This window comes from Pelobates fuscus, chromosome 4, assembly GCF_036172605.1.
Source record: "Pelobates fuscus isolate aPelFus1 chromosome 4, aPelFus1.pri, whole genome shotgun sequence".
NCBI classification, from domain to species: Eukaryota; Metazoa; Chordata; class Amphibia; order Anura; family Pelobatidae; genus Pelobates; species Pelobates fuscus.
In genome coordinates, this window is record NC_086320.1 from 52,243,684 (window position 1) to 52,269,541 (window position 25,858).

Below are 25,858 nucleotides of genomic sequence, written 5' to 3' on the forward strand. Positions count from 1 at the left end.
ATTACAGTTCCCTTATTTCCACTGATAAATCATCTACTTTTTAAAATGTGTTTCTAGTGAAATTTTTTTAGTATTAGTAAGTGCCCTTACCTCTCTATATGTATAGAGATATGGATATGTGTATGCCAGTCACTGCGATTGTGGAACGCTGTCTGTTGCATTCTTTACTTCTGACATCCAAAATCTAAAACATTCTACAAAGGTTGGACAGCATAAAGAGAATGGAAAATGCCATGTAATCCAGAAATCTATTTGAACCAGCTTGAGATCTTAAAAGTGATCCTAGGCAGCTGCCGAAAGGAAACATTGCAGCTTTCATATTGCGTGTTCCTGCCAGGAGAAGACATGTGAAATCCAATACAGACAACGTGCTGGCTGTGAAACGGGAGGCCAGATAATTCCCCGGCAGCACTGGAGAAATGGATTCTAAATAAGATATATATGTATGGTTCTAATATGAAAGAACATGTGTTGTTTCGATCTTACGAAAAACAGTGGGCACCTGTCTAAAGGACCATTAGAATAGACGTGGCCAGATTTTTGCATTCCACTACTCACATTCAGCCATGCAGCCCTGACATGCCCTACTGACATAGTCTTAAATTAGAGTGGCAGAGATATAAAAATCTTATCAGGAAGTGTTACTTTACTGAGAGAGTAGTGGTTGCATAGAATAGCCTTCCAACTGAAGTGGTAGTGGTTAATACAGTGAAGGAGTTTAAGAAGGGCCAGTGCCATGTATACAGTGGTGTATCCTGGTTTTGTGCTGCCCTAGGCAGGACAAAACTCAGGCGCCCCCCCTTCCCCCCCCCCGCGCCACCCCCACCCAACCTTTCCCCCCGCCCCGCATTCTAAATACACACACATTCACTGACAGATACGCATACACTAGCTAACAGAAACACACACTCGCTAACAGAAACACACACACACTAACAGACACACTCACACTCAGTAACAGACACACTCACACTCAGTAACAGACAAACACACTCACTAACAGACACACACTAACAGACACACACTCACTAGCAGACACACACACTCACTAACATACACACACACTCACAGGCAAACACACACACTAACAGACACACACAGTCAGACACACACACACACACACACACACAGACACTAACAGACACACACAGACACTAACAGACACAGACACTAACAGACACAGACACTAACAGACACAAACACTAACAGACACACACTCACCCACCCACATTAACACATTTTTTAAATTTATTTTTAACACATTTTTTTTAAATTTATTTTTAACACATTTTTTTTTAATTTATTTTTAACACATTTTTTTTAAATTTATTTTTAACACATTTTTTTAATTTATTTTTAACACTTTTTTTTATTTATTTTTAACACTTTTTTTTTTTTAAAGATTCTTTATTTTTCATTTTTCAGTTTTCATGAACAAAAGTTAATGAACGTTTTTACAGAAAAAAGAGGTTGGTTAGTTAGGGGGTTACAATAGGGTACAAAATATTTCCATGAGAACATGTTTCTGGCATTGTGTTTTGGTATCCCTTATAACATTTTCTTTTGAGGACCTTGAATCAGGAAAGCTACGTGTGTGACCTTTCAGATCGTGTTATCTGTGGTCAGGTGGTGTTACTGGGTTCCTGGGGTGGTTGTGATGCGTCTATCAAGGTACCTGTTTCGGGATGTTCCGGTTACTAGAGATAGTTGAGGTCGTAGGGTCATTAGGCCAGAAGCTTTCGGTGGTGGTCGTCCCATTGTTGGGGGGTTGGGGGTATCTGTCTAGGGGAGTGTGGCCTTCGAGATTGTGGTTGTGTCTGTGGGGCCAGGAAGTTAGGATGGGTGTTACAGGGAGGGTAGTGTTAGGTAGGGGGGAAATTAAGGGGGTGGGGAGAGGAACTGTGGAGAGGTGAATATGGTGCTGCTGTCCTTCTGGGTATTCACTCCGAGCCCAGGGCGGGTGGGGTTGGGTTAGGGGTGGGTTGGAGCGGTGCGCTTCTTCCTAGTCGTGGTTAGCGTCGGTGGTGTTGGTCGTTGGGTCTGGTATGTCACCATGGGAGGGCATTATTTCCGTCGAGCCATGGGTCCCAAACTTTGTGGAATGATTTAGGGGTGTCATGTATCTGTGCTGTTAGTTTGTCCATGTCTATGCTATCTGTGATTTTCGTGTGTATTTGAGGGTGAGTGGGTATACGTGGTGTGGACCAGTTTTCGGCGATTGCTCGGCGTGTGGCTAGGGCTATTCTTGCTATGAGCTTATTTTCACTGCGGGTGAAGCTGTCCAGGGGTTTAGAGAGCAAGAGGGCCCACGGGTCAAGGGGTACTGGTTTGTTGAGTAGTCTGGATAGGAGGGTCGTCATAGTTATCCATAGGGGTGTAAGTTTAGGGCATGTCCACCAGCAGTGGAGGAATGTGCCTGTTTCTCCGCACATTTTCCAGAAGAGGTTGGTGGGGCTTTGTTTCATGGCCTTTAGGCGGTAGGGGGTGAGGTACCATCGGAAGAGCATTTTGTATGCCTGTTCTTGGTGGGTGACGCAGATTGAGATAGATTTAATGGATGCCCAGATGTCAGCCCAGTCCGTGGAGTCCGCGGGGGGTCCGAGATCTTTTTCCCACGCCGCGATATATGGGAGGGTTATCTGAGTGTGGTGTGTGGTTAGATTTGTGTAGATGGATGAAATTTGGCTCTTCCTGGATGGTGACTGAAGGGTGTCCCTTTCAAACCCGGTCAGGGACGAGGTGGCTGCTATGCGAACCGTGACGGTCGCTGCGAAGCTTCGGAGTTGGAGGTAGCGGAAGTAATCAAATGTGGTTAGGGTTTCGGGGTTGGGGAGTTCAGTGTATTGCAGGAGCTTGCCGTTAGGATAGAGGTGTCCCAACCTAACTATGTCGCGGTCTTCAAAATGGGCGTAGTGTTGTGGTGTGAGGCCAGGTTGGAACATTTTGTTGCGGAGGATTGGGGTGAGGGGCGAGAGGCCTGTGGACAAGTCAAATTTATCGCTGAGTCGGTCCCAGAGGTCTAGGGAGTGGGTGATTGCTGGGGAGGTGGGGGGTGGCAGTGGCCTGTATTGCCTTTGGAGCCACATGTATTGGGAGGGGTGGTCTCGGCCAAAGATGAGATGTTCCAGGTCTACCCATCGTTTGTGTGCGGGGGGAAGATGCCAATGTTGGATTTGTGTTAGGTGGGCTGCATGTAGGTAGTGTGTAAGGTTGGGGAGGCCCAGACCTCCGGAGAGTTTGGGTACATATAATGTGGCTCTGCGGATGCGGGGTTTTTTCCCATTCCAAATGAATCGGTCTATGGCAGTTTGTAGTCTTTTGAGCAGGGGCGGGCTGGGCCGGGGGGCAGGGAGGCAATTGCCCCCCAGGCCGCCCGAAATTATTTTAGGACCGGCCGCGGTGGGCCGGCCCTTTAAATGCTGCAGCCGCCGAGCGCTCTGTAAAGAGCGCTCAGACGGCTGCAGCAGCTTTTCCCTCCCTCCCCTCCCCTGTAGGTGGCCGAGCTGGTCTCTGGTCCGCGGTCCCGGCCGGAGTGATAGGAAAGTGCACACTGAGTGTGCACTTCCTGTCAGTCCGGCCGGTTACAGGAAACAGAAACTCCTGTTCCGCGCGGAGTTTCTGTTTCCTGTAACCGGCCGGACTGACAGGAAGTGCACACTCAGTGTGCACTTTCCCATCACTCCGGCCGGGACCGCGGACAGGAAAGCAGCTCGGCCACCTACAGGGGAGGGGTTAAGAAGAAGGGAGGGGGGGAATAAGAAGAGGGGAGAGGGTGGGGGGAATAAGAAGAGGGGAGAGGGTGGGGGGAATAAGAAGAGGGGAGAGGGTGGGGGGAATAAGAAGAGGGGAGAGGGTGGGGGGAATAAGTAGAGGGGAGAGGGGGGGGATAAGAAGAGGGGAGAGGGTGGGGGGAATAAGAAGAGGGGAGAGGGGGGATAAGAAGAGGGGAAAGGGGGGGATAAGAAGAGGGAAAGGGGGGATAAGAAGAGGGGAAAGGGGGGGATAAGAAGAGGGGAGAGGGGGGATAAGGAGAGGGGGGATAAGAAGAGGGGAGAAGGGGGGAATAAGAAGAGGGGAGAGGGGGGGATAAGAAGAGGAGAGGGGGGGATAAGAAGAGGGGAGAGGGGGATAAGAAGAGGGGAGGGGGGGATAAGAAGAGGGGAGAGGGGGATAAGAAGAGGGGAGAGGGGGGATAAGAAGAGGGGAGAGGGGTGGGGATAAGAAGAGGGGAGAGGGGTGGGGATACGAAGAGGGGAGGGGGGGAATAAGAAGAGGGGAGAGGGGGGGAATAAGAAGAGGGGAGGGGGGATAAGAAGAGGGGAGAGGGGAGTAAGAAGAGGGGAGGGGGGGGAGTAAGAAGAGGGGAGGGGGAGAGTAAGAGGGGAAGGGGGAGTTAGAGGGGAGGGGGGAGTAAGAGGGGAGGGGGGTAAGAAGAGAGGGAGGGGGAGTAAGAGGGGAGGGGGGTAAGAAGAGAGGGAGGGGGGAGTAAGAAGAAGAGGGAGGGGGAGGGGGGAGTAAGAAGAGGGGGCAGTAAGAAGGAGGGGAGATAAGAAAAAGGGGGGAAGAAGAGGGGGAGGAGGAATAAGAGGAGGGGGAGGGGGGATAAGAAAAATAAGGGGGTGAGTAAGAAGAGGGGGGAGTACGAAGGAGGGGAGATAAGAAAAAGAGGGGGATAAGAAGAAGAATGGGAAGTAAGAAGAAGAGGGGGAGTAAGAAGAAGAGGGGGAAGGGGAGTAAGAAGAGGGGGGAGTAAGAAGGAGGGGAGATAAGAAAAAGAGGAGGGAAGGGGAGGGGGAGTAAGAAGAGGGAGAGGGGGAATAAGAAGGAGGGGAGTTAAGAAGAAGAAGGGGGGTAAGAAGAAGGGGGGGTGTAAGAAGAAGAAGGGGGAGTAAGAAGAAGAAGGGGGAGTAAGAAGAAGTAGGGGGAGTAAGAAGAAGTAGGAGAGTTAAGAAGCTCTAAGGGACAGAAGGGACAGCTCTATAGGACAGGGGGCAAGACAGGGAGCTCTTTCACACTATGCGCACACACACACACACACACACACAATGCATCCCTATACATACACAGAAACACACAATGCATCCCTATACATACACAGAAACACAACATGCTTCCCTTACACACAGAGAAACACACAATGCATCCATTACACACACACACAATGCAACCCCCACACAAAGACAATGCATCCTTTGCACACATACACAGAAACAGACAATGCAAACACACACACACAGACACACACACTGCTTTTCTTACATACACACAGAAACACAATGCATCTCTTACACTCAATGCACACACATACAGACACACACCTTGCATCCCTTATGCATACAAACACAGATTCACACAATGCATCCCTTACACACAACCAGAAACACATAATACATCCCTTATACACAAATACACACTGCTTCCACTACACACAAACACACTGCATCACCTGCACAAACTGGTATCCCTATAAACTACATACCATAAGCACACATATTAGATCCTCTACAATAACTCATAACACATCCCCTACACCAGTGATGGCGAACCTTTTTGAGCCCGAGTGCCCAAACCGCAATACATGCCAACTTTTTTTTCCTTAAAGTGCCAACACGGCAATTGCGTGTGGGGGGGGGGGGGGGTGCGTGTGTGTGTGTGTGTGGGGGGGTGCGTGTGTGTGTGTGTGGGGGGGTGTTGTATGTGAGGGGTGCTGTGTGTGTGTATGAGGGGTGCTGTGTGTGTGTGTGTGTGTGAGGGGTGTTGTGTGTGAGGGGGGTGCTGTGTGTGTGTGTGTGTGAGACGGGTGCTGTGCATGCTGTGTGTTTGGGGGGGTGCTGTGTGCTGTGTAAGTGTGGGGGGGGGGGTGCTGTGTGTGTTTGGGGGGTGCTGTGTGTGTGTGTTTGGGGGGGGTGCTGTGTGTGTGTGTTTGGGGGGGTGCTGTGTGTGTGTGTTTGGGGGGGTGCTGTGTGTGTGTGTTTGGGGGTGTGCTGTGTGTGTGTGTTTGGGGGGGTGCTGTGTGTGTGTGGGGGGGGGGGGTGCTGTGTGTGTGAGGGGGTGCTGTGTGTGTGTGAGGGGGGTGATGTGTGTGTGTGTGAGGGGGGTGCTGTGTGTGTGTGTGAGGGGGGTGCTGTGTGTGTGTGTGAGGGGGGTGCTGTGCGTGGGGTAGGAGTGCTGTATGTGTGTGTGAGACGGGTGCTGTGCTGTGTGGGTGTGAGACGGGTGCTGTGCATGGGGTAGGGGTGCTGTATGTGTGTGTGAGACGGGTGCTGTGTGGGAGGTAGGGGTACTGCTGGGGGTAGGGATACTGCTGGCGGGGTATGGGTACTGCTGTGGGGGGTAGGGATACTGTGTGTGGGGGGTAGGGGTGCTGTAGGGGGTAGGGGTGCTGTGGGGGGGTAGGGGTGCTGTGGGGGGGTAGGGGTGCTGTGTGTGGGTAGGGGTGCTGTGTGTGGGGGGTAGGGGTACTGCTGGGAAGTAGGGGTACTGCTGAGGGGTAGGGGTACTGTGTGGGGGGTAGGGGTACTGTGTGGGGGTGTAGGGGTACTGTGTGGGGGTGTAGGGGTACTGTGTGGGGGGTAGGGGTACTGTGTGGGGGGGTAGGGGCACTGCTGGGGGGGTATAGGGGTGCTGTGTGTGGGTAGGGGTGCTGTGTGTGGGTAGGGGTACTGTGTGTGGGGGGGTAGGAGTACTGCTGGGGGTGGTAGGGGTACTGCTGGGGGTGGTAGGGGTACTGCTGGGGGGGGGTAGGGGTACTGCTGAGGGGGGGTAGGGGTGCTGGGGGGTAGGGGTACTGTTGTGGGGGAGGAGAGGTACTGCTGGGATGGTAGGGGTACTGCTGGGATGGTAGGGGTACTGCTGGGGGGGTGGGGTGGTGCTGTGGGGGGTAGGGGTGGTGCTGTGGGGGGTAGGGGTGGTGCTGGGGAGATAGGGGTGGTGCTGTGGGGGTAAGGGTACTTCTGGGGGGGTAGGGTGCTGCTGGGGGGTGCTGTGGGGGGTAGGGGTGGTGCTGGGGAGATAGGGGTGGTGCTGGGGGGTAAGGGTACTTCTGGAGGGGTGCTGCTGGGGGGTAAGGGTACTTCTGGAGGGTGGGGGGGTGCTGTGGGGGGTAAGGGTACTTCTGGGGGGGTGCTGTGGGGGGTAAGGGTACTTCTGGGGGGTGGTGCTGTGGGGGCTAGGGGTGGTGCTGGGGAGATGGGGGGGGGGTAAGGGTACTTCTGGGGGGGGTAGGGGTGCTGTGTGTCAGTATCCCCCCTCTTACCTTTAATGAAGTGGGGGGGGGACACACAGCCATCCCTGGTGGTCCGGTGGTGGCAGGCAGTGCTTCCGGTTCGGGAGGCAGGGGAAGGATCTGTGATGCTGAACCCTCTGTCTTCCCGCGCGATGCTGTGTGGAGCGTTGCCATGGTAACGCTCAGCAACGCTCCACACAGCATCGCGCGGGAGGACAGGGATCAGCATCACAGATCCTTCCCCTGCCTCCCGAACCGGAAGCAGAGTAGGCGCCTGCCGTTTCGGGCAGGCAGGTGCCTACTCTGCAGTGATGGCGGACCTGTGGCCGCGTGCCCACAGAAAGGGCCCGGCGTGCCACCTGTGGCACGCGTGCCATAGGTTCGCCATCACTGCCCTACACACTCCACTCCCTGTGAGCGAACTCATGGGTGGGTGGAACATATAAGTGGACTTATGAGTGGGCCTTATGGGCATACTCACCGTCAGGCCCTGGGGCCCAGACCTTGAGCTGTGTAAGAGGCCCCCAAAAAATGGAGCTGCTTCTAATTCTCCCAGAACATTGAATTTTGTGACCACAGTTGCAAACAGCCTCCAGAGATCCTGTTCTACACCAGACCAGTGGAGCCAAACTGCAGCTCATCATCATCCTCATCTAATTGTAAGTAGGCAATCTAGTATATTATTAGTGACACTAATCTATAATTTACCTCACATTAAAGGGACACTATAGCTTAATGAAGTGGTTGTGGTGTCTATAGCTGGTCCCTGCAGGCTTTTTAATGTAAACACACACTGTGTGCAGCACTGGCGTTAGTTCATATGGCAGATCATATGGGTGGGGCATTGTGATGTCACATGGGGGGGCGGCAAATTTATATTTTGTCTAGGGCGGCAAAAATCCTTGCACCGGCTCTGATCCTGGGCAGGTGCACCAGTCTACTGGTGACCCACAGGAGGGGAGTTCACTGATTGCACTGCACTCTCCTCCTGCCCAGACCCGTCTTGACTGCAGTGCAAGTGCCCTTTGCCCCTAATTTACAGTGGCTCACACTCACAACAAGCAGTGCCTGGAGCCCTTTGCAGAGACGGAAACAAAGAGGTTCTGCGGCAGCTGGCCGTCCTGCAAGCATTACATTAAACAGCTGTTCCCCATGCAGCCACACGTGGCGTTGTGCTGGGAGACTGTGATTACTCTTCACTTCCTCCCAGCCTACAGAGCAGCGCATGGGGGAGAGAGAGGAGGAGGCATGATTTAATCTTACAATAAATCCTCTAAGCAAACCTTTATAAATTTGGGGGGATCAGCTCTGTTTCCACAGTTTATTGGTGTTTACTCTCATCTCTGTATTAATATTGAGGGATGTCTAAGTAGTAACATCAGTGTGTGTCAGCAGGGCCAGCCGTTGGGGTGGGCAAGCTGTGCGGTCACGCAGGGTGCCATGACAACAGAGGCACCCGGCGGCCAACACAGCTCACAAGTTGGGTACACCAGCATATTTAATTTAAACGATTCGCTGGTGGTCCACTGGTGCGCACCAGCAGTAGGTGCAGTCAGATCATATCCTCTCCCTCGTGGTTCCAGCGCTCAGTTAGTGAGTCAGAGCACAGGCTCAGAGATTCTCAGCCTGTGCTCTGACAACATTGAAAGTCAGAGCCGTGAAGGAGTGGGTATGGCAAAGAGCTACTGATTAGCATAACATCAATATCCGTTATAAAACCAGGAAAAGGTGGGCATGGATGGTGAACTGATTTGGTGGCGCAATGGGCCACTTGACTGGTTTTGCCCCCCAGGCCTAAGGCTGCCAGCCCTCCCCTGCTTTTGAGGTCAGTTTTATTGCAGGGGATGGGTAGTGCTTGGAAGGCGTAGAGGAATTTGGGTAGGAGGTTCATTTTAACGGAAGCTATTCTTCCTAGCCAAGATATGTTCATCGGTTTCCAGCGTTCCAGGTTTTGGATCGCTTTCTGGAAGAGTGGGGGATAGTTGGTTTTGTATAAGGCGGTGGTGTCACTAGTGATTTGGACTCCTAGGTAAGTGATTGCCGTCGGGCAAATCCGAAAGGGAAGGTCTTGTTTTAGGGAGTGGATAATGGGTTCTGTAAGGTTGAGCGGCATGAGGTCTGATTTAGTGGCATTGAATTGGTATCCCGATATCTTTGAGTAGTCTTGTAGGGTTGTTATGAGGGTGGTCAGGGTCGGGATGGGGTCAGTCAGGGTAAGGAGGATGTCGTCTGCGTATGCTGCGATGGTGAATGTGTCGTCCTTGATTTTAAGCCCTTTGATGTGTGGGTTGTTACGTATGGTCTCTAGTAGTGGTTCGAGGGATATAGCGAATAGTAGAGGGGACAGGGGGCAGCCTTGACGGGTTCCGTTCAGTATAGGGAAAGAGGGGGGGTGATATTGGGGATTAGCAGCTGCGCGGTCGGAGTGTGGTACATGGCTTGGAGAAAGTGGGTGAGTTCTTGTGGGAAATTGAATTTGCGAAGGACTTCGAATAGGTAGGGCCATAGAAGGCGGTCAAAGGCCTTCTCTGCATCTAGAGAGAGTATGGCGGTCGGGAGGCGTTTATGGTTGGCGTACCAAATGAGGTCTATGACCCGTCTGGTGTTGTCTTGTGCTTGTCTGTGGGGGATGAAGCCTACTTGGTCTGGGTTGATGAGTTTTGGCAGGAGGGGATTAATTCTCGTTGTCATGACTTTGGTCAGGAGTTTTAGGTCTATGTTTAAGAGTGAAATGGGGCGGAAGTGACCTGGATCTTCATGGGATTTCCCGGGTTTAGGTAGGAGGGTAATGTTGGCTTGTGTCATGTCGGGGGGTAGTGGGTTGCCTTTGAGCATTGCATTAAAGACTTTGCATAGTCGTGGGGTGAGTATGTCTCCGAATGTTTTATAATAGATAGCTGTTAAGCCGTCAGGGCCGGGGCTTTTATTGGGTTTCAGGGATTTTATTGCTGCTTGTAGTTCTTCTGGGGATATGTCTGCTGAGATAAGTGTTCTGGCTGTGTCAGTAAGGGAGGGGAGGGAGAGTTTCTTAAGGAAGTCGTCCGTTAAGGATCGAGTGAGGTCAGTTTGGGGGTCTGGGGTGTGGTTGTAAAGGGACGTGAAGTATTGCTGGAAGGTTTTCCCGATTGTGTGTGGGTCAGTGCTCATTGTACCTTCTGATGTGCGGATCTTAGAGATTCGTTTTGTGTCTGTTAGGTTTTTGAGGCGTTTAGCTAACATCGAGTCTGCCTTGTTGCCCTTTTCATAATACTTTTGTTTGGTCCATGTGAGTGCTTTGGCCGTGGTTGAGAGGGAGAGGCGTTTAAGTAGAGCTCTAGCTGTCGTGAGCTGGTCAAGGTGAGAGGGGGTCGGATGGTGTTTGTGGAGGGTTTCTAGGCGGCCTATTTCTGATATGGCTTCCATTAGTTGTCTGTTGTGTTGCTTTTTCCTTGCTGTGGCTATTGCTATCAGTTTGCCTCTGATTACTGGTTTGTGGGCCGCCCATAGGGTGATTGGGGATGACACGGAGGGGTCATTCAGGGTGAAATATTCCTTCATGTCTTCTGCTAGGGACGAGGTTATGAGCTTGTCTTGTAGGAGTTGTGAGTTAAATTTCCATGTCCAGGGGCGTGTCATGTTGGGGATTGAGAGGGTGAGGGAGATGTCGGCATGGTCCGACCAGGTTATGTGTCCAATGGAGGTGTGCGTGATTCTCGATGTTATGTTTGGGGAAATGAGGAAGTAATCGATGCGGGAGTAAGTGTTGTGAGGGTGGGAGTAGAATGTATAGTCCAAAGTTGAGGGGTGTTGGGCCCTCCAGATGTCCAGGAGGTTATGTGTGTGTAGGAAGTGGGAGAAGGGAGCGTCGTTGTGTGACGGTCTTGGGTCGTTCTGAGTTTTGGTGGTACGGTCAATGGACGGGTGGTGTGTGGCGTTGCAGTCGCCACCTACAATGGTGAATGTGGCTTTGATCGTTGTGAGATGTGCTGAGAATGTTTGCCAGAAGGTTGCGTCTGGGGTTGTGGGGGCGTATAGGGAGGTGATGGAGTAGGTTGAGGAGCCTATTTTGCCTGTGAGCGTGAGGTATCTACCTTGTTTATCTGGGAAGGCTTGGATGTCGTTCAGGGGACAGGATGCTTTGAGTATGATAGCCACCCCTTTAGTTTTGGCTTCTGGAGAGTTGGCGAGAAAGCTGCGGTTGTAGTGTTTGTTTTTGAGTGGGAAGTGTTTATGGGGGGTGAAGTGAGTCTCTTGGATTAGGAGAATGTCTGCTTTTTGGTTGTGTGCCCATCGTAACAGGGCATGGCGTTTTTTGGGATTGTTAAGGCCCTTTGCGTTAATGGAGATACAATGTAAGTTGAGCGGCATGGTCAGGGGTGGCCTGGACAGGTATCGTAGTGTATGAGGGGGGTGTAGGGCTAGTCAATGGGGTGGAAGGGAGGGAGTCTGGGCCCGGGTGGTCCCAGAAGGGCAGCAGGAGGATTCAGAGGACGGGTAAGGCGTATGGGGAGGAGGGTAAACGTGCTGGTCTTACGTCAATTGCCAGCAGAGGTGAACTGTGGTACCGGGGGTCTCACTGGTCAGTGTGATCGGAGACCAGCGGTACGGAACAGGTTATGTGGGGGGAGTAATGGTCGTTTGTCTGAGAGTGGGCGGCAAACAGTATATAGGTTCGTATGGGCAGTCTTGTCTTAATAAGGAACCGGGGAGAATGAAACCTGGGAGGTAGGCATCTTAACTATGTACAATGGGGTTTAGATGTTGTCGCGTCTTGTATTTTTGGCTTTTCCCTTCTTTTTCATTTTTGTTTTGTCTGGGGGGGGGGGGGGGGAGGGGGACACACAGGAACAGGTTGTGGGATACAATAGGTGTCTTCCAAAATGAGCATATTTAACAGTTCTCATAAGTTGTTACATATATCACAAGGAGCTGTATGGCATGAGTGTAAGCTAGAAACAGTTTGGGTTGTCATCATGTATTTACGCTTGACCAGCCGAGGTTGAAACTGCTTTCATACCTTGAATGGGTGGGATGTTAGAGTACTAAACCACCGTAGTTGCAAGTGGCTGGGAAATATCCCCCTACAGGGGTCCCTGCCCTCGACCTCCCAATGGTTTGTCAGGCTTTTTTTATCCTGTCTTAAGCTACCAATCAATTAGTAATCAATATTTTTAGTCTGAGATTGTCTAGGACATGTTAGCATTGACTTGGCTAATCGTTCTTTAGGTGTGCGTGGACTGGTCAGGCGGAAGGGTCGTGTTGCCCTGGTCCCAGTCTCTCTGGGAACGTGATGGGCTATTGCGCTTCCTGGGAGTGTCTGGGATCTCTGTAGTTGTCGGGGAATGCCTTTTCTGAGTGGCTCAAGGCCGTCGCGGCCCGCCGCCCCCCCCCGTCCCGTGGGAGGGGGGGGGGGGGGATGGCCGCCAGGGCCCAGGCCATCTGTGATTTACTGTCTGTTCATTCCCGCCCTCTGGCCAGGTCGTGTGCTCTGTGACTCCGGGGAGCCGTTACCTCGTCTGTCACGGGGCCGTCGCGGCCCCCCGCCCCCCACCCCCGTTGGAGGGAGGGGGGGGGGAAGACCGCCAGAGCCCCACTGTGTTCTACCCAGCCCGCCCCCCCCAGCCCCCCCAGCGCCACAAGACAAGTTGTGTGTAGTCCGCGTGGCGCACATATCATCCCTGTCCGAGGCCGTCGCGGCCCGCCGTCCCCCCACCTCGGAAGAGGGGGGGGGAGGGGGGACCACCAGGGCCCCGGATCCCTCCACCCCGTCCATCCCCCCCACCCCAAACAGTAGGAAGAAGGCAAAAAGTTATCCCCACAGTGATCTTACTGTAGTCCCAAAGTACTTAGAGCTTTCACAGTTCGATCTCTGTCAGCCGAATCTTGGGGTGTGAGCTGGAATGCTTCATTGCTGAGTGAGGTCTTCTTCGTCTGCGGTTGTGGATGTTGAACAGCTTCTTGTGGATCTTGGGGTGGGTCGCTGGAGTCTGCTGCGACCTCAGGTTGAGGCCGTCAAGGCCGGTATGTCTCAAGGCCGACGGCGTGGGCAGCCGTGGCGGGTGGTCGCGCTTGCCGGGATAAGGCCCTGGTGATGTTGAGTGAGTCCCGAGGGCCGGAGGGCAGGCATAAGTGTTGAGTGCATTTTGGCAGGTTCCAGGGTTTGCGGTTAGGTCGTTAGTTTCGGCTTGGCGGTGCTGATGGTCTTAGTTCTGTGTGTCCGGGGTCGGTTAGTAGGGTGGGTTTGAAGAGAAGGTGCCGTGAATGGAGCCAAGACGCGGCTGTGATAGTGGGCTTCGGTTTAGGCTGGAGGCTGTCTAGAGCGCTGTCTTCTGTCGCGCTCCCGTTGTGGCTGTTGGTCCCATGGTCCTCGTTGTTGTTGTGAGGCAGCGTTCAGGTCTTGAATTAGGTCTTGGAGGCCTAGTTGTGCAGCGAATTCTTGGGCTTCCGATGGTCTGTATAGCGTGTATGTGTGGTTGTCTCGTCGCACCATAAGTTTGAAGGGGTGGCCCCATGAGTAGCGAATTCTCCTTGCCTGGAGGGCTTGGGTCAGTGGTTTTAGTTCCCTGCGTTTGCGAAGGGTCGTGGGTGCTAGGTCTTGGTACAATTGCACCGTGTGGCCTTCAATCTGTAGTGGGGTCTCTCTGGTAGCTCGCATGATCGCCTCCTTAATATGGAAGTAATGGCAGCGAACTATGATATCTCGGGGTTGCGATGAGCCTGCTGTGGGTGGACGAAGGGCTCTGTGCGCCCTGTCTAGGAGGAGATCGGATGGTGAGGCGTCAGGCAGCAGGCTGCTGAAGGCCTCAAGGAGCATGGCGTTGAGGGTTTCTGGTGCAGTGGATTCAGGCAGACCCCTTATGCGGATGTTGTTTCGCCTGGATCGGTTATTAAGGTCTTCTTGTAAGTCTTCCAGGTAGGCTATTTGCTCTTGTATATCTTTGAATTTGTCCTCATGGTTGGAGGTTATGGCGGTAACGTCTGCCATTTTGGATTCTAGCGTGTGCGTGCGCTTAGTTAGGGCGGTCAGGCCTTCATTGATTGGGGCTAGATGTTTAGTAAGTTCATCTGCCACTAGGGATTTCATGTCTGTGAGTAGTTCTTTTAGGTCTTGCCTGGTAAGGGGTGATGTCTCCTTCCTGTGGCTAGTAATGCTGGTGTCAGAGTCTGAGTCCGAGGCCTGCATGCTGTGTGCGCATGGCGCCTCTCTATCTGACCTGGTTCTGAAGATTGGTGCCACTGCCGTTCCGGACTTGGATTTTCGTCCGCCTCCCATTTCAGCTTGCTCCGGTGTGGGTCGGGTATGCAGTGCTCGGTTCGCGAGTGGATTGCCGGTGTTGATGCCCGTATTGTGTGCTTAAGTTTTGTTTGCCGCCACGGAGCTCTCTCAGATCGCGGCCATCTTCATCGACGGTCAGGCTCCGCCCCCAACACTTTTTAAAATTTATTATTAACACATTTTTTTTAATTTTTTTTTAATACATTTTTTTTATTTATTATTAACATGTTTTTTTTTACATTTATTTTTAACACATTTTTTTAAAATTTAACACCCCCCTCCCCCAGCCTCCTTACCTTTGGGAATGCTGTGGAGGGGGGGTGTCTCTTCCTCCCTGGTGGTCCAGTGGCTGCTGGGTGATCGGGCGGCACTGCCTGGCGGGCGGGCGGGTGGCCGGCGAGGGAGCACTTACCTTGAGCTGTCTGCTCAGCTCCCTCGCCAGCCGCAGAGTGAGGCTGGGAGCCGGAATATGACGTCATATTCCGGCTCCGCCTCCCAGCCTCACTCTGCGGCTGGCGAGGGAGCTGAGCAGACAGCTCAGGGGAAGTGCTCCCTCGCCGCCCGCCCGCCCGCCAGCCAGCGCCGCCCGACCGCAGGCATGTCTGTTAGCCGCAAGGCTAACAAGACATTTGCCTTGGGCATTTGGGGGCGGCTTTTTTTTGCCGCCCCCTGGAAAATGCCGCCCAAGGCAAATGCCTTGTTTGCCTCGCGGCTAATACGCCCCTGCATGTATAGGCGAAGCAGGCGCTGACATAGTGTGCACATTTGGTATGGGCACTGCTTCATGGCACTGAGGACAGAGGCGCTGCTGCTCTGAAAAGAGCGATTGACCTGCTGAGCGCTGTGTCACCCCCCGCCAAATCTGTATTAGAGCATTGCCGTGGGTTACTGCGGCAACACTCTGATGCCTTTCCCAGGGCCAGATGGAAGGAGCTGCATTTCCCACCAGACCAACAGAGAGACGGATTTTTTTTAAACCATCCCCTAAAGTCCTAAGCTCCCACTAGTATTCCTAACACCCCACTATAGGTCATAACCCCCCCAATACTGCCACAAACCCCCACTATTGCCCCTAACCCAATACTGCCACAAACCTCCCCACTACAGGTACTAAACCCACACTATTGCTACTAACCCCCCCATATAGTCCCTGTCCCCCCTTAATACAGCACCCATAACCCCCACTGCAAGTCCTTTAACCCTCCAATACTGCCACTAACCCTCCAATACTGCCAAATACAGCCCACGTCCCCCCAACGCAGGTTCTAACCCCACCACTACAGCCCTTGCCCCCCCTAATACAGCCCCATCCCCTCCACTACAGGTCCTAACCACCACAATACTACCCCTAACCTACCACTTATGCACCTGTCCCCCCACTACAGTCAGTGGTGTATCCTGGTTTTGTGCTGCCCTAGGCAGGACAAAACTCAGGCGCCCCCCTCCCACCCACGCCACCCTCACCCAACCCTCCCCCCCACCCGCGCCACCCCCACCGAACCCTTCCCCCGTCCCGCCTTCTAAATACACACACACACACATTCACTGACAAATACGCATACACTAGGTAACAGAAACACACTCACTAGCAGACACACACACAGTCTAACAGACACACACACAGTCTAACAGACACACACACACTAACACACACACACACAGACCCACACACATACAGACATACACACACACACACACACACACACATACAGACATACACACACACATACACACACTAACAGACATACACACACTAACAGACATACACACACACAAACTAACAGACACACACACAGACCCACTAACAGACATACACACACTTACAGACATACACTTACAGACATACACACACACACACACACTAACAGACATACACACACACACTAACAGACATACACAGACATACAAACACACTCAATCACTCACATATTTAATACATTTTTTTTTTTTTTAATTTAACCCCCCCAGCCTCCTTACCTTTGGGAAAGCTGGGGGGGATATCTGTCTCCCTGGTGGTCCAGTGGCTGCTGGGAAGTGCGGGTAGGTGGGCGGCCGGCGAGGGAGCACTTCCTCTGAGCGGTCTGCTCAGCTCCCTCGCGCGCCGCAGAGTGATGCTGGGAGGCGGAGCCGGAATATGACGTCATATTCCGGCTCCCAGCCTCACTCTGCGGCGCGCGAGGGAGCTGAGCAGACCGCTCAGAGGAAGTGCTCCCTCGCCGGCCGCCCACCTACCCGCACTTCCCAGCAGCCCGCCGGCCGCCCAGCATGCCTTGTTAGCCGCAAGGCTAACAAGGCATTTGCCCTGGGCATTTGGGGGCGGCTTTTTTTGCCGCCCCCTGAAAAATGCCGCCCAAGGCAAATGCCTTGTTTGCCTCGCGGCAAATACACCCCTGACTACAGTCCCTATCCCTGACTGCTGCTTTTAAACCCTCACTTCAGTGCCTTACTCCCCCAGCCCCCAGCTATATTGGGCCAAGGGGGCTGCTAACTTGAATCTCCCTTCCCATCCTGTATAAAATGGAAATTATACTACTTCCCACATAAATCTTCACACATCACACATTGCAGCCAGGGCTACCATCAGGCATTTTGGGGCCCCTGACAAAGCACAAGGTCTGGGCCTCCCCCGCCCCCTCCCTCCCGGGCCCGCCTACGCCCTACCTAGTCTGCTGACAATGATGCGAGACTTAATGTGGTGTGTATAGTGGAAGTGAATTAGAATGTGTGTAATGGATGTAGTGTTTGTGTGTATTAGATACTGTTTGTGCAGTGAATGCAGAGTGTGTGTTTGTGTAGCGGATGCAGTGTGTATAGTGAACGCAGAGTATGTTTCAGTAGTGGGTGTAGTGTGTGTACAGTGATGTAGTGTGTGTTTGTGTAGTGGATGTAGTGTTTGTATGTACTAGATGAAATGTGTTTAGTGGATGCAGTGTCTTTAGTGGATGTAGTGTGTGTATTAGACGCAGTGTCTGTGTATAGTGAATGCAGAGTGTTTCAATTTGTGGTGGATGTAGTGTGTACTGTGAATACAGGATGTTTGTGTAGTGGATGCTGTGTGTACAGTTAATGCAGAGTGTGTGTCAGTATAGTGAATCCAGAGTGTGTGCATAGTTTAGTGAATGCAGAGTGTGTGCAGTGAATGCAGAGTGTGTGTAAATGTGTAGTGAATGCAGAGTGTGTGTTAATGTGTAGTGAATGCAGAGAGTGTGTTAGTGTGTAGCCGATGCAGAGTGTGTATTAGTGTAGTGAATGCAGTGTGTTAATGTGTAGTGAATGCAGAGGGTGTGTTAGTGTGTAGCGGATGCAGAGTGTGTGTTAGTGTAGTGAATGCAGAGTGTTAATGTGTAGTGAATGCAGAGAGTGTTTGAGTAGTGGATGTAGTGTGTGTACAGTGATGTAGTGGATGTAAGGTTTGTATGTACTAGATGAAATGTGTTTAGTGGATGCAGTGTCTGTAGTGGATGTAGTGTGTATTAGACACAGTGTCTGTGTATAGTGAATGCAGAGTGTTAATGTGTAGTGCATGCAGAGAGTGTTTGAGTAGTGGATGTAGTGTGTGTACAGTGATGTAGTGTGTGTTTGTGTAGTGGATGTAGTGTTTGTATGTACTAGATGAAATGTGTTTAGTGGATGCAGTGTCTGTAGTGGATGTAGTGTGTGTATTAGACACATTGTCTGTGTATAGTGAATGCAGAGTGTTTCAATTTGTGGTGGGTGTAGTGTGTGTACTGTGAATACAGGATGTTTGTGTAGTGGATCATGTGTGTACAGTTGATGCAGAGTGTATGTTAGTGTAGTGAATGCAGAGTGTGTGTCAGTATAGTGAATCCAGAGTGTGTGCATAGTTTAGTGAATGCAGAGTGTGTGTTAGTGTGTAATAAATGCAGAGTGTGTGTTAGGGTGTAGTGAATGCAGAGTGTGTCAGTGTAATGAATGTAGTGTGTGTGTAAATTTGTAGTGAATACAGAGTGTGTGTTAATGTGTAGTGAATGCAGAGAGTGTGTTAATGTGTAGTGAATGCAGAGAGTGTGTTAGTGTAGTAAATGCAGATAGTGTGTTAGTGTGTAGCGGATGCAGAGTGTGTGTTAGTGTAGTGAATGCAGAGTGTTAATGTGTAGTGAATGCAGCGAGTGTGTTAGTGTGTAGCGGATGCAGAGTGTGTGTTAGTGTAGTGAATGCAGAGTGTGTTAATGTGTAGCGAATGCAGAGTGTGTGTCAGTATAGTGGATGCAGTGAGTGTGTTAGTGCGTAGTGTATGCAGAGTTCATGTTGTATTAGTGAATGCAGTGTGTGTATGTATTAGTGTACTAGTGTATGCACTGTGTGTGTTAGTGTATGCAGTGTGTGTTGTATTAGTGTATGCAGTGTGTTTTGTGTTAGTGTATGCAGTATGTATGTTGTGTTAGTGTATTCAGTGTGTGTGTTAGTGTATGCAGTGTGTGTTGTATTAGTGTATGCAGTGTGTGTTGTGTCAGTGTATGCAGAGTGTGTGTTGTGTTAGTGTATGCAGTGTGTGTTGTGTTAGTGTATGCAGAGTGTGTGATGTGTTAGTGTATGCAGTGTGTGTTGTGTTAGTGTATGCAGTGTGTGTGTTGTGTCAGTGTATGCAGAATGTGTGTGTTGTGTCAGTGTATGCAGAGTGTGTGTTGTGTCAGTGTATGTAGTGTGTGTGTGTGTTGTGTCAGTGTGTGTGTGTGTGTTGTGTCAGTGTATGTAGTGTGTGTATGTTGTGTCAGTGTATGTAGTGTGTGTGTTGTGTTAGTGTATATAGTGTGTGTGTGTGTTGTGTCAGTGTATGTAGTGTGTGTGTGTGTTGTGTCAGTGTATGTAGTGTGTGGTGTGTGTTGTGTTAGTGTATATAGTGTGTGTGTGTTGTGTCAGTGTATGTAGTGTGTGTTGTGTTAGTGTATATAGTGTGTGTGTGTGTGTTGTGTCAGTGTATGCAGTGTGTGTGTTGTGTCAGTGTATGTAGTGTGTGTGTGTAAATGTGCAATCTGGGGGAGGGTGAGGGGTAGGGGAAGGGGGAGGGAGGGCATTTTAACATATTTAAAAAAAAAAAAATTAATTAAATTGTTTCTCCCCCCCTCCCTGCTTACCTGTGTCTAGGGAGGGGGGAGATTCCATCCCTGGTGGTCCGGTGGCATGGTGGGGCCCCCCGGCTTCCCTGTTACCGCAGAGGGGGCCCAGGCAGCACACAGCCTCTTCTCTTCTCTCCTCCAATAACTCTCGCGAGACCCGCGGAGCGCTGCCATGGCCACCGGGTCTCGCGAGAGTTATTAGCAGAGACGAGAAGAGAAGAGGCTGTGTGCTGCCTGGGCCCCCTCTGCGGTAACAGGGAAGCCGTGGGGACCGCGGCTGCACACATAGATCGCGATATTCGCTATCTATGTGTGCAGAGAGGGAAAGTGGGGCCCAGGACTGCCAGAGCACTCCCTGATTGCAGCACATAACACTCACAGCGGCCCAAACGTATCACTATCAGATACTCACACTGCTGCACATACTACTCACAGCTACGGACAGACGCAGACACTCACAGCTATACACACATTACACAGCTTTATACATCATGCACAGAAAGCCACAACATACACTTCACACATAGTTACAACACTTCCATCCATCCTACACAAGACACACACACCACACAGTCACTAAACATTGTAATACATGTTCACTTACCTAACATTCAAAAATAACACAGGGAAAGAATTTCCTGGTGCACACCCTAATAAATTGGTCTGTGCATGCCTATGGGCAGCATGTGGTGGCTCTACTGGAGTCTGGGCAAATGAGCTGCCCAGGCAGACCCAACAAAGAGCATTAATACTGGCCAGTTGCCCAGACAGCTGTAGAAGCAGTCCCTCGGGGATGGGGCATATGTGATGTCATAACATGGGCGAATCATGTGGGTAGGACATTGTGATGTCACTACATGGGGGGGGGCGGCAACTAATTTTTTTGCCTAGGGCACCGGCCCTGAGTTTAAGCATGCGTGGTAGAGGCATAGGGTTACCCTAACTATAAGATAAGGTGAGGGACTAATGAAAGTATTTAGGAAATTTGGCAGACTAGATGGGCCGAATGGTTCCTATTTCCCATCATATTCTATTTTTTTTAATTTACCCCCAGAAAGGCTTTTTAAAGGTTTAGTATTTGTATTTATGATTTGTACATTGGCTTTTATCTGCCAAATAAAAATTGTAATTATGAAAAATGAATAGAACTATCAGAAATGAGGATTTAATGTAGTTCCGCTAGTGAATACAAAGTGACTTAGCTCTTGTAAAATGCAGTCTTTAGCGATAACGCATTAGAAATGCACAGTGCTTTTTGAATGGAGTATATATAGGTAGATCATTTTTCTTTTGGCATTAAGGGCAAACCTTCAAGAAGGCACCAGGTTTTAAGATCATTCTACACAAACTTTGATATAATGCCAATTATAGATTATTTAAGCAAGTGCTTTGAAACTGAAGATATCGTATTTGCCATTGTTCGGCTTTTTGTGGTGTTTTGTAATTTAATGAACGGCCAGGATAAAATAAAGCCACATTCATGCTTAAATCTATAACATATGTCAGTTTTAAAAAAACTAAATAAGGTTAAGACGCTTTCAGGAAAAAAAAAAATCTCTAGACTACAAAGACACACTCCAAATGTCACTGAGAATTAGATGTTCTAGACTCTATTAAATCAATGTTTCATGCCGCCTTTAGGAGATGTATCCATTATTATTACTTGTCACGTTGCAGACGTCTAAGGCAGGATTGTGTACAGCTGGTTGAAAGCCATAAAACAAAGAAAAGGAGTAATATTTGAATGCGTATACAATATATACTCTTTAATTCTATGTACAAGTGTAAGTGTTGCGAAATATGTTGACCCTATATAAATGCCAATAATAATAATAATAATAATATGGCACCAATATTTAATGGTAAGATGCCCAGGAGGGACAGATTGGCAGAACTGATTTAAACATAGTGGATTTTGTAAGGGTATGATGGCATATATCAAGCAAGATAGCATGGAACTGGCACATATCTGTACCATGGTTCACACGTTAATGATTTTCTCCGTTGAGGTCATTGTCCAATTGATTTTAACCCCTTAAGGACCAAACTTCTGGAATAAAAGGGAATCATGACATGTCACACATGTCATGTGTCCTTAAGGTGTTAAGTTTGATGTAACTCAGAATTCTCCCCGAGTATAACCACATGATAGTCTATGACAATTAAAAATGTCACAATGTTTTCCCTAAAATATAAACAACATTCTATTCTATTATAAATACTTTTTGCCAGTATTCATCCATATATTTAATTGTGACTGTGAATAGTGGTGTATTTCTCGTTTGTCATCAATGATTAAATATGTGAAAATACATAAGGTTGAACTAGTTACTAAATATATATCTAAAATTACTAGTCATCTTACTTGTTTTCTTTTTAATATTAAAATAGTAAGAAATGTTACATCTTTTTCTCCAATTCAGCACATATGTTGATTGTGTCATATTATATCTTGACCTATAGGTGGCAGCATGGTCGCTTTGAAATGCAACAATTATACCTAGGGCAGACATGATTCAATATAGCTTGCATAAAAACAACAATGATCTTAGGTCAAGGATAATGTCAACTATGATTGAGTCCACTTGCTTTTTTATTAAGAGCCTGCTTTTATCCGAATTAGAGAAATAATGTAAGCAATCACAGGGGCTTGTTCCAGTGGTGTATCCTGGTTTTGTGCTGCCCTAGGCAGGACAAAACTCAGGCCCCCCCCCCCCTCTTCCCCCCCTCCCCCCCCTCCACCCCCCTCCCGGCGCCACCCTCACCCAACCTTTACCCCGCCCCGCATTCTAAATACACACACACACACATTCACTGACAGATACGCATACACTAGCTAACAGAAACACACACTCGCTAACAGAAACACACACACACTAGCAGACACACTCACACTCAGTAACAGACAAACACACTCACTAAAAGACACACACTAACAGACACACACTCACTCACTAGCAGACACAAACTAGCAGACACACACACTCACTAACATACACACACACTCACAGGCAAACACACACACTAACAGACACACACAGTCAGACACACAAACACAAACACTAACTAAAAGACACACACACTCACAGGCAAACACACTAACAGAAACACACTAACAGACACACACACTAACAGACACACACACACACACACACACACACTCACTAACAGACACACACACACACTAACACACACACACACACACACACACACACACACACACACACACACTCACTAACACACGCACACACACTCACTAACAGACACACACACACTCACACTCACTAACAGACACACACACACTCACACTCACTAACAGACACACACACACACACTCACACTCACTAACAGACACACACACACACACACACACTCACACTAACAGACACACACTCACACTCACTAACAGACACACACACTCACACTCACTAACAGACACACACTCACTAACAGACACACACTCACACTCACAGACACACACACACTCACAGACACACACACACTCACACTCACTAACAGACACACAGTCACACTCACTAACAGACACACACACTCACACTCACCAACAGACACACACACTCACACTCACTCACATTAACACATTTTTTTTTTTTACTTTAACCCCCCAGCCTCCTTACCTTTGGAAATGCTGGGGGGGTGCGGACATCTTTCTCCCTGGTGGTCCAGTGGCTGCTGGGCGGTCGGGCGGCGCTGGCGGGCGGCTGGCGAGGGAGCACTTCCTCTGAGCTGTCTGCTCAGCTCCCTCGCGCGCCGCACAGTGAGGCTGGGAGGCGGAGCCGGAATATGACGCCATATTCCGGCTCCCAGACTCACTCTGCGGCGCGCGAGGGAGCTGAGCAGACAGCTCAGAGGAAGTGCTCCCTCGCCAGCCGCCCACCAGCGCCGCCCGACCGCCCGACTGCCCGACCGCCCAGCATGTCTGTTAGCCGCCCCGAAATGCCGCCCAAGGCAAATGCCTTGTTTGCCTCGCGGCTAATATGCCCCTGGCTAGTTCTATAAACCCTCTAGATTGTAAGCTCATGGGCAGGGATCTCTTTTGTTTCAGTGTATCTAATTTTTACAAAATGACAGGAGGCTTTATATTTAGCATAGCTTTCTTAACTGAACTCCATAGCAGCAAAGAAAAAAAACTGCCTGGAAAAAAAGATCCAATCAAAAACAAGCATAGTTTGTATGAGGAGAAGCAGTCGTAAGCTCCTCCTCATTCTTTGCTGCCTCATCCAAGGAACGGGTCAGAGATTTTGCCTCACCTGTATTATTAGCCTTGTTATGCATGGCTAATATCTATCTCTGATACTGTCCCTCATTCGCCCTTTCTCCAGTCTCTGCTCAGGGTTGTTTTAGGGTTTTATTTATTATTTTGTTTTGGGATGCTTCTCAGCTATCTATCACCCCCCCTCCCCCAATCATGACCTTTATCAGCCAGCATCTTTTGTGCCCCCTTTTTGGCTTCCCCAGTTTCTGGAGAGGCTCTGCCACCCTTTACATACCTCTCTGGGTGCTTGTCATGGTGTGGGGACCCTTTCCGTGCAGTTCCAGCTCCTTCTTCCCAGCCCTGTATTGTTGTTACTGCGGCCATCTTGGATCTTGTGTCTTGGGAGACTGCGGTCACCATCTTGGATCTCTATAGCACATTGTGTGGAGGAGTTTCTTCAGTGCAAGGGGGGGCATTTGTACTACATCAACTACTCTAAAGTCTGTTTATTTCACTTGTGAACGGCATTTAATGTAATGTGTATATCATAACTATATTTGGTACCTGTTATCTGGGACCTGTTTGTGTCATTATACCGGGTGAGACCCATTGGCATAGGCCACTCCCTTTTTTCATACCACAGTGTGGAGATACATTAATTGTTCTCATCTCTTCATATCTCCCTAATATAATTTTCAGCTTGACAAAGGCCTCTGTGCAAACCGAAACATTGCTTTTCTGGCTCCAATAAAACTGCTTGAAGATAGACTTGGACTTGTCTGACTGTACTGGGGTTTGTCAGTCCCAGGTCTGGAGCACCTAGGTCTTAACATAAGAACATGGCTTCCTTTTCCGGTGTGGATTAACTAATAAAATGTTGTGGGCATGTTTAATGCATTTTCTGCAAGCATTTTCTAACCCCTTGTTTTGCTGATTGAACAGTTTAGTCCTGTTCTCCTATTGGAGCCTATTGTTTAGCCACTATATTTGTGTCCAACTTAAAGGGACACTGTAGGCACCCAGACCACTTCAGCTCATTGAGGTAGTCTGGGTGCAATGTCCCATGTCCCTTAACCCTACAGTGCTAATTATTGCAGTTTCTGAGAAACTGCAATAATTACCTCTGAGGGTTAACTCCTCCTCTAGTGGCTGTCTACCAGACTTCCAGACTCCAAACAGACCTTTGGTCCATTATATGATGCTTGACGTCCTCACGCTCTGCATGAGGACCTCCAGTGTAGATTTTTCCCCATGGGAAAGCATTGAATAAGGTTTTCCTATGGAGATATCCTAATGCGAGCAGGGCCATTGCCGTGCATGCACATTAGGTCTCCCCCGCCGGCAGGGGAGGAGCATGGGCGGAGCCTGACCCAGTGCCGAGGGACAGCGGCACTGGAATCAGGTAAGTGACTGAAGGGTTTAAACCCTTTCAGCACCGCAGATGACCCTTTATTCACCTTCCTCTCATACTTTTTTGTCTGTTTGTGTTCTGTACAGTGTGTGTTGTGCAAGTGTGCAAATATTGTGCAGTGTGTTTCTGAGCGTCAAACACAATAACGTCACAGTACTAAATCCACCCATTTTGCACACATATTTTTGCTTATTGAAGTTGTGCTAGCTTCTACAATGCAAGGAAAAGGGTTGATGGTAATGTATTGCACCAACGAAGCAAACTTTGGGATCACCTTTGGTGTAAATTAAAATTGTGCAGAAAGGAAGTGAGAGGAGGGTGAGTAAAGGGTCATCTCACTAGTGCCAATGTGAAGCATAGGGTGATGTCACTAGTGTCAATATGGGCAAAGACTTCACATGTCTGTATTACTGAGAGAAGAACCAAAAAGTACTGGGGCAGGAAACAGGTCCACTGGTACTGTATCTGATTCTGCACTGTTGTCACGATCTACCACCAGCACAACCTACACCACTACTGCTATCACCAACCTTAGCCAGAGCAGGTGGACAGGGACCGATAGACCCCTCATCATATCATCTGGTGAATTAAAAGGACACAATGAGCACCAACACAACGTTAGCTTAATGAAGCAGTTTTGGTGTATAGATCATGCCCCTGCAGTCTCACTGCT